The sequence below is a fragment of the Onychomys torridus genome, chromosome 6 (genome assembly GCF_903995425.1).
Source record: "Onychomys torridus chromosome 6, mOncTor1.1, whole genome shotgun sequence".
NCBI lineage: Eukaryota > Metazoa > Chordata > Mammalia > Rodentia > Cricetidae > Onychomys > Onychomys torridus.
Genome location: NC_050448.1, coordinates 42790281 through 42800529, shown reverse-complemented (window position 1 = coordinate 42800529; position 10249 = coordinate 42790281).

Here is a 10249-nt window from a genome sequence, read left to right as displayed (position 1 = left end):
TTAGGGTGTTTGGCCATCTGATCACCAGACTAGGTCAGATCAGGCTTTCTCTCGGCCATTGCCAGTAGTCTACAGTGGATGTATCATTGTGGATTTCTGTGGACCTCTCTAGCACTTTGCTTCTTCCTGTTCTCATGTGGTCTTCATTTATCATGGTCTGTTATTCCTTGTTCTCCCTTTCTGTTCTTGATCCAGCTGGGATCTCCTGCTGCCCTAAGTTCTCTTTGCCTTGAACCTTGCCCTTCATTACTCCCACTGTCGTCCAGGTTGTTCATGTAGATCTCATCCATTTCTCTGTCATTGGGCGATCCCTGGGTCTTTCCTAGGATCCCGTTTTCTAGGTAGCCTCCCTGGAGTTGTGTAGCAGTCTAGTCATCTTTGTTTTACATCTAGTATCCTCCTATGAGTGAGTACATACCATGTTTGTCCTTCTGAGTCTGGGTTACCTCACTCAGGATGATTTTTTCTAGATCCATCCATTTGCCTGCAAACCTCATGATGTCATTGTTTTTCTCTGCTGAGTAGTACTCCATTGTGTATATGTACCATATTTTCTTTATCCATTCTTCAGTTGAAGAGCATCTAGGTTGTTTCCAGGTTCTGGCTATTATAAACAATGCTGATATGAACATAGCTGAGCAAATGCCCTTGTGGTATGAGTGAGCATTCCTTGAGTATATGCCTAAGAGTACTACAGCTGGGTCTTGGGGGAGATGGAGTCCCAATTTTCTAAGGAAGCACCATACTGATTTCCAAAGAGGCTGTATAAGCTTGCATTTCCACCAGCAGTGGAGGAGAGTTCCCCTTGCTCCACATCCTCTCCAGCATAAGCTGTCTTCTGTGTTTTTGATCTTAGCCATTCTGACAGATGTAAGATGGTATCTGAGAGTCCTTTTGATTTGCGTTTCTCTGATAATTAAGGATGTTGAGCAATTCCTTAAATGTCTTTCAGCTATTTGAGCTTCTTCTCTTGAGAATTCTCTGTTTAGTTCTATAGCCCATTTCTTAATTGGACTGTTAGGTATTTTGATGTCTAATTTCTTGAGTTCTTTATATATTCTAGATATCAGCCCTCTGTCAGATGTGGGGTTGGTGAAGACCTTTTCCCATTCTGTAGGCTGTTGCTTTGTCTTGTTGATCATGTCCTTTGCCCTATAAAAGCTTCTCAGTTTCAACAGGTCCCATTGATTGATTGTTTCTCTCAGTGTCTGTGCTACTGGTGTTATATTTAGAAATTGATCTCCTGTGCCTATGCATTCAAGAGTACTTCCTACTTTCTCTTCTATCAGGTTCAGAGTAACTGGATTTATATTGAGGTCTTTGATCCACTTGGACTTAAGTTTTGTTCATGGTGACAGACATGGATCTATTTGCAGCCTTCTACACGTTGACATCCAATTATGCCAGCACCATTTATTGAAGATGCTTTCTTTTTTCCATTGTACATTTTTGGCTTTTTTGTCAAAAATTATATGTTCATAGGTGTGCGGGTTAATATCAGTGTCTTCAATTAGATTCCATTGGTCCACATGTTGTTTATTATGCCAGTACCAAGCTGTTTTTATTATGGTAGCTCTATAGTAGAGCTTGAGGTCAGGCATTGTGATGCCTCCAGAGGTTGTTTTATTGTACAAGATTCTTTTGGCTATCCAAACCATTTAAATAGTCCAATAAACCCTAAGGAAATAGAATGAGTCATTAAAAGTCTCCCAACCAAAAAAAGCCCTGGACCAGATGGTTTCAGCGCAGAATTCTACCAGATCTTCAAAGAAGACTTAACACCAATACTTCTTAAATTGTTCCACCCAATAGAAGCAGAAGGAATATTACAAAACTCCTTCTATGAGGCTACAATTACCCTGATTCCTAAACCAAACAAAGATGCAACAAAGAAAGAGAACTACAGACAGATCTCCGTCATGAACATTGATGCAAAAATACTGGCAAACAGACTCCAAGAACACATCAAAACAATTATCCATCATGATCAAGTAGGCTTCATCCCAGGGATGCAAGGGTGGTTCAACATACAAAAGTCCATCAATGTAATACACCATATAAACAAACTCAAAGAAAAAAACACATGATCATCTCACTAGATGCAGAAAAGGCATTTGACAAAATCCAACACCCCTTCATGATAAAGGTCTTGGAGCGATCAGGAATACAGGGAACATACCTAAACATAATAAAGGCAATCTACAGCAAGCCAACAGCCAACATCAAATTAAATAGAGAGAAACTCAAAGCAATACCACTAAAATCAGGAACAAGGCAAGGCTGTCCCCTCTCCCCATACTTATTCAATATAGTACTTGAAGTTCTAGCCAGAGCTATAAGACAACATAAGGATATTAAGGGGATACAAATTGGAAAGGAAGAAGTCAAGCTTTCCTTATTTGCAGATGACATGATAGTATACATGAGTGACCCCAAAAATTCAACCAAGGAACTGATACAGCTTATAAACACCTTCAGCAACATTGTAGGATACAAGATCAACTCAAAAAAGTCAGTAGCTCTCCTATATACAATAGACAAACAGGCTGAGAAGGAAATCAGAGATACATCACCCTTTACAATAGCCACAAATGATATAAAATACCTTGGGGTTACTCTAACTAAGCATGTGAAGGACCTATATGACAAGAACTTTAAGTCCCTGAAAAACGAAATTGAAGAAGATGTCAGAAAATGGAAAGACCTCCCATGTTCATGGATAGGCAGGATTAACATATTAAAAATGGCGATCTTATCAAAAGCAATCTACAGATTCAACACAATCCCCATCAAATTAGCAACACAATTCTTCACACATCTGGAAAGAATAATACTCAACTTCATATGGAATTTAAGTATATTCTATAGTAAAGATCTTGACTTCAAAGAAAGCTAACACTAACACAGAATGAGTAATAAGATGCTCAATTTCAAGGAAAATTCAGTGATATTTGCAATGTCATTACAGAGTGAAATAGAATTTAAGTCCTCTGTGGAAATGCTATAAACTGTTTTCAATTTCTTCATCTAGATTAAAAAAATAGAGACAGACAGACAGACAGATAGATAATAGCTTAACAAGCTAGAAAACATAACTTGTGGAGATACTGACTGACAAAACTACAAGTGAATATTTGAGTTGCGAATGCTCTGAGGAACAGAAAGTGCGCTGTCTCTGAGACAGTTTCATAATGTTTGTGAATCTCAGTCAACCCAGCTGGACAGATGCATCCAGGCACCTTGGAGCATACAGCGAGACTAGGATGGCTGGCTTAGCAGAGAAAGTTGGGAACTTATTTAGTGATTTTTACAGGATGATCATTCTAGATCAGGTAAAAGAATGTACTTCCTACAACTTAAATGAGTTTATAGCACGGGACAGCAAGTTTCAAAAGTGATCTTATTTGTTGGAAGGAACATGTCCACCAGCATTCTCTGGACATACATCTATTCATTCATCTATCCCCCAGTCCTCCAGTGTTCTGCGCCACAGCCCCTAAAATGAGATAATTAGAGATGAGCACGTGTACAATGGAGTGAAGAGGTGGGAAATGGACTTCTTTGGCCATTTCTTAATTAGATACTTCATTTACATGGATATACTTTGGAAAAGAGAGGATGGTTTTTCTGACAGTATAAAATAATGAGAACCTGAAAATCTGTGCCATTTAGGTTCTCCATCCCGAGGTTAAAGGTAAAATGGGAACTGGCTTAGGTCTAATGAATTGGTTTGCTTATAAATACCAGAATATTTCAATGTCTGTTTCTTTTCTGAGAGGTTGGTCATTGTACTTATGGTCTATGAAAAGAGTATCCTGGAAGTCTATCTGTTTAATATCAGAGATTCCATTACCTTCCCATGTCACATTGCAGTAACGCTATATGGTCTGGCACATATTGTTCACACTTACACTTCTGATTAACAATGGGTTCTACAACAAAATGTCAATTTACCACACATGCAATGACACTGTTTTCTTGTGCAACTTTGTAAAGTACAATCTTTATCTAAAATAGTCAAGCTATCCCTTGTTAAGTTAGCACATATGCATTGTTATTTAAAAATGACTTGTGACAGAATTTTTAAAAAATCTTCTTGTAGAAACAATGGTAGCCTAATTTATACTGTTATTTTATTCTTTGTAACAAATAACTTATCAAAAATTTAAATATGTCTTGCAGTGGAGTGGTGGTGATGCACACCTTTAATCCCAGCACTGGAAAGGCAGAGGCAGGTGAATCTCTGTGAGTTCAAGGCCAGCCTGGTTTACAAAGTGAGTTCCAGGACAGCCAGAGCTGTTACACAGAGAAACCATGTCTCAAAAATAAACAAACAAGTCTTGCAGCATTGAAAGATATTTTCTCTTTGGCAGATAATTCTATCTGCACATGTTGTAAAAAAGTCTTGGAATATGGTGGCGACATTTCTTGCTGTGGGTGAGCACTTGCTTGGACATTGTATTGGGCATGCGGGAGCAGCATAGAATTAATTCCAACATGTCACATCAAAATCATGTTGTTGCTGTCTTGAGAAGTAGCATGAAGATTAAACACAGACAGATAAAATTGCAAAACATCTTCCTGAGGGCCGACCAAATATGTGCAGGACAGCGTTTTGTTTTATGTTTTGTTGAGCTGCTTTGCTTAAACCCATAGACTCATGTCATATAATTAATCTTGTCAGCTGATACTTCGGTACTTAACACTTGGAAGAAAGTTTCCAATAAGAAGTGACTATGTTAATAAAAGACCGATACATCTCAGATGAGCCTCACCTTTTCTCTGCTTCTCCCCTCCCAGTGGCTCTCCATCCTAAATGGAAACATCTCGAGTCTGGTGACTTAGCTGGACATTAAACACCCTCCACACTGCTTCTCTTTTCAACATTTGTCCCCTCCTTACCCACACCATTGAACACAGCCCAGCTCCACCTCTACAGCCCCCAAACCCTCCCATCATTCGCTCGATTTCTGGGTTGCTTCTCTGTTGCTGTTTAACCAAAAGCAACCAAAAACCCTGCAAGGACAGGGTTTACTTCATCTAACAACTCCATTGCTGAGAGAGATTGGGGCAGGAGCTCACAGTAGGAACCTAGAATCAGGAACCAATACAGAGGCCATGAGGGAACTCTACTTACTGGATTGCTCCCCATGGCTTGCTCACCTTGCTTTCTTTGTTGTTGTTGTTGTTGTTGTTGTTGTTGTTGTTGTTTTCTGAGACAGGGTTTCTCTGTGTTGTTTTGGTGGCTGTCCTGGATCTCGCTCTGTAGACCAGGCTGGTCTCAAACTCACAGAGATCCGCCTGCCTCTGCCTCCCAAAAGCTAGGATTAAAGGTGTGTGCCACTGCTGCCCGGCTCAGCTTGCTTTTTTATACAACCCAGGACCACCTGTCCAGGGTGCCACCACCTGCAGTAGGCTGGTTCCTCCCACATTTATAAGGAAAACGCCCACATATATGCTCATGGACCACTCTGATGAAAGCAATTCCTCAACTGAAGTTCCCTCTTTCAGGTGACTCTCTTTCGTGTCAAGCTGGCAAAAACTAACCAGTAAACTTGATTCCACATTGCTCATACTATAGTCCAATAATATTTCGTACACACACACACACACACACACACACACACACACACACACACACCACACAAATCCTCAAAAGCCTTGTGTGCACCAGATTTGGCATCATGCACAGGAGAGTTTCAAAGGCAAGGCACTGTCCTCTCACCTCTTACCACTTACCATATTTTGGCACAATAGATAATAAACTGAAAATTACTGGCAATACAGCTATGATTTGAGTAAGATACAGAAGAGATGAGCTGATCCAGGGCCAAGGAAGGCTTTGCAGGTGATACAGTGAATAGATTCCACTGGGAAAAGAAGGACTGTACACATGAGGGAAGGCTGAGATGACACACGGCTTCTACCCAGCCTAGTGCTTCCAAAATCATAAATGCCGGCAGTGATGGCTTTTTCTTTTTAATTATGCTATTGTAGGACTCGGCCTCTTTCTATATCTCTGGACACTTTCTGCCTTTTACTGGGGCTGTCTTCTCTCATTTGGTGTCACTGTCGCTCTATCTGAATTTATTTTGTGTAAGTCACTTGAGTCATGTCTATCTGTCTATACATCTATACATCTGTCTGTGTGACCTTATTACCTAAAATGTACTTTGCCCATAACTGATGCTAAATATTTTAATGGATGGAGGAGTGAAGCACAAAAACAGCCAACCACGCCCTTTGCAAGGCACAGGTGCAACGTTTCAAAGTAAAACAGGGAGGAAAGTTTCATTGTCCACAGAGCAGCAAGAGTGCATGAGGGTGGTCGGCGGCTTTGGTGAACACTGCATTTCCAAGATAGTGGAGTCAGAGCAGTATGTACATCAGACGAGGAAGGCAGATGGAGAGGGCAAGTCAAAACGGGAGAAGGAGGGTTTGAAAGGGGTTTTTCCTATCATTCATCTATGTTCCCAGTGGTTTTCTCTGAAGAAGCAGGAATAGTTCCCCTCCCCGCTCCCCCTCCTCTCGCCGTTGATGCCCATTGGGAACAGAACGTGTTTGGAGCATCCAAACCTTTAGATAGAATCACTAACTGTGTCTGTAAAAGTCACTGTGAGATTCAGCTTTTTACATTTTTAGAAGATTATTTTTATCTCCTCACACTTTTGGGAAACAAATACAAATTTTAAAAAAAGTCATAATATAAAAGTTGGACTAGAGCGATATATTTCAGTGGATTAACTGCTGGAATGAATAAGCCATAAATCTCGGACCTTCACACATCAGCATCACATACTATCCCTATGTGCCTGCCCCTGGCCAGGCTCCTCTCCTGGCTGGTCCCCTCTAGGAAGTGATGGGAATGGTGCTGTTCTCTGCCTCTTCTCTGTCTCCTTACTCTGCCCTATGACACCAGAGGCTTCGTCATGATTCATGTTGTAAACTTGACAGAATCTAGAAGCTTGGAGATGTACCTGTGGGCATGCTGTAAGAGATTATTTTATTTGTATTCATTGAGATTGGAAGATCCACCCACCATGGATGGTACCATTCCCTGATGGGGATCTTGGACTTCGTGAAATGGGAAGAGTGAGTGTGATAAAACCAGCATCTTTCTGTATATCCTTATATTACAATCTGATTGCAAATACATTTCTGGCTCCTCTTGCTAATGCCTTCGAGCCTGTTCTTGTGAGACTGCCAAGGATGTCTCCAAACAGATGCCACCTGTGGCATAATCATGAGGATGGTATTTTTATGCTTTTTGAGCGATAATATAATTACATTGTTTCTCCCCTGCCCTTTCCTCCTTCCAAACTCTCCCAGATAGCATCCACCTTGCTCTTTTTTCAAAAATCAAGGTCTTTCCCTTTAATTATTGTTACATACATACGTGTGTGTGTGTGTGTGTGTGTGTGTGTGTGTGTGTGTGTGTAACACATACATACAACCTGCTTGTTCTGTATAATGTTACCTGTGTACATGTTGTCAGGGCTGCCCGTTTGGTATTGGGTAAACCTGATGTGGTCTTTTCTGGGAACGTCTATTGTTCCCACTCTCAGCACTTCTTAGTTGCCTGGAGATGGTTTTGGCACTACAAGTCAAAGTAAAGCCTAGCACACTTTATGTGCCATTACACATCCTCATTCTTTCTGCTCCTTACTTTGGCCTAATCACGTCTACTTCAATCCTGGTCATTTCCTCCTTTCTCTCTTTGAACGTTCTCTGACTATCTGCACCAGGAAAGGACAAACCAGGCATTCTGCAGCTAGCAGCTGTGGGTGTCACACCAGCTCAGTTCCCAATCTTACCAAAGACTTTCCACACATGAGAGCATGACCTAAGACCCTTCTACAGACCACTGTGTGGCCCAGGAAGAGAGAAGGGTTTATACAAATACAGCAAACAAATCCCTGAGGGGAGGAGAGTCAAAGTGCACGTGACAGCAAAAACTAACACTTCATACTGGAGAAGTAAAACCTGAACTCTGGACAAAAGAGAATAAAACCATGATATGATGATAGTATTAAAGATAAATATAAATAAAAAAAAACATCAACTTGTAGCTCAAATCCTAATTGGTCTTTTATTTAGAGATTTGTTTATTATCTATACTGTATGTCTATGTGCCAGAAGAGGGCACCAGATTTCATTATTGATGGTTGTGAACCACCATATAGTTGCTGGGAATTGAACTCAGGACCTCTGGAACAGCAGCTAGTGCTCTTAAAATCCGAGCCATCTCTCCATCCCCCCTAACTGGTCTTAATAATAAAAACCCGGAACTAGATATCAAGGTAAATGCTGAGATCAGAGAGACAAAGGAGCAAGCCCTAGCCACCTCTTACCTCACCAGCTCCTCAGCCTGAAAGGGCAGAGCTCCTGCCCCCACTCTGCCTTATCACTTCCTCTCTCCACCCAGCCATATCACTTTCTGTTTCGTCCTCCTAAGGGCTGGGATTAAAGGTGTGTGCCTGGCCTTTATGGTTAACTAGTGGCTAGTTCCGCAGTCTGGTCTCCAGGCAAGCTTTATTTGTTAGAGCACAAAAAAAAAAAAAAAAAAAAAAAAATCACCACAGCTGGGCTGGAGAGATGGCTCAGAGGTTAAGAGCACCACTTGCTCTTCTAAAGGTCCTGAGTTCAATTCCCAGCAACCCATGGTGGCTCACAACCATCTGTAATGAGATCTGATGCCCTCTACTGGCCTGCAGGGATACGTGCAGACAGAACAATGTACACATAATAAATAAATAAATCTTTTTTTAAAAAACAAAAAACAAAAACACCACAGCAACTGGAGTTGGGAATGGCTTAGCTGGTGAAGTGTTCCCCTTACAAACATGAAGGCTTCCAGCGCTAAAACAACATGCAAAAGCCAGGCCTAGTAATGCACACCAGTAAAGCCAAAGCAAACTGATCTCTGAAGCTTGCTGGTCAGCAAGCTTCTAATAGTCTAATATCTGAGCTCCAGAATAATAAGAAATTGTGTGTCAAAAACAAGATGGTGTCTCAAAAAAAAAGGAAGGCTTTGTGTCAAAAGGACAGTAGTTGATGATCCTCTGCAATGACACTCAAGTTATCCTCCGGTCTCCACAAGCATGTGCAACACACACACGCGCACACACACACACACACACACACACACACACACACTTTTTAAATTATCCAGTAATTATAACAAAGCATTGATTTTCAGAAGAGGAAAGGTAAATATAATATGAAGTGATTGGACTGTCTGCCAAAGGAATAAAATGCCTTGCTAACTTTTGGTGAGTTATGAGCTCAGGATGTGCAACACGTAACACAAAGTCCTCCTGACTACACAGACAGCTCCTTTTTCAGTTTCTCCTGTTTTGCTCACCTAAGCTGTTTTCTTCCTGTCTTGACTTCCAGGCTAAGCACATTGCAAAATTGTCTGACGTCCTGTGACCTACACATGTCACTGATCACTCACTGCCACATGCCTGTGTCCATCAGCAAGTAGCAGTTGTCAGCTTTTGGTCCACTGTACTGAGGGGAATAGGTGAAGTTCTGGACAAATATGTGTTATTGACAGGAACTGCCCATGTCAAGGACCCCAGAACTTCAGACCCATGGAGGAATGGCAAAACCATCCCCACCCTACCCTGACCTCCACCACCAAGGGGGGGGGGGGGGCATGACGCTCAGAGGGATAACAAAGTGTTCCCCCAGGGACTAAGGGGGAATATTGACAGTGTATGCAGAAAATGTCCTCCTTAGCTTTCTCCCCACTTGATGTTTATAGACTGAAGACTACTTTCCTACAGAGGCTCCTCCTACCAAGTTTAGCTAAACATATCTCTTTGAACTAACCATATACCATAAACTCTGCCTCATTGTATGTGATAACCCCACCTCCTTGTTCAGTTGTATGTAATAGCCTTGTCTCTCTGAACCCTGTTCAACTGTGTATAATAAGTATGCTGAGCTTCTGGGGTGCTGAGGTTTTAAAATCTAAGGGCCCAATCCACCTGATCCCCAAATTTCTGTATGTCCCTGTTTCTGTCTGCGTTTGTCTTTTCTTCATCCCCTGATATCAGTCATGTTCATTTCTGGAGCCATCATGGACATGGCAATACAGTGGTGCAACTAACTCTTCCTATTTAAGGACTCGTCATAAATTGCTAGTCAGAATACAGGTAAAATTTACTTTCCTTTTTGCTAATCTAGCCATAGAGAGAAAGGAAATGTCCTAAATAAATAAACCAGTGCTATAAATTGAGGT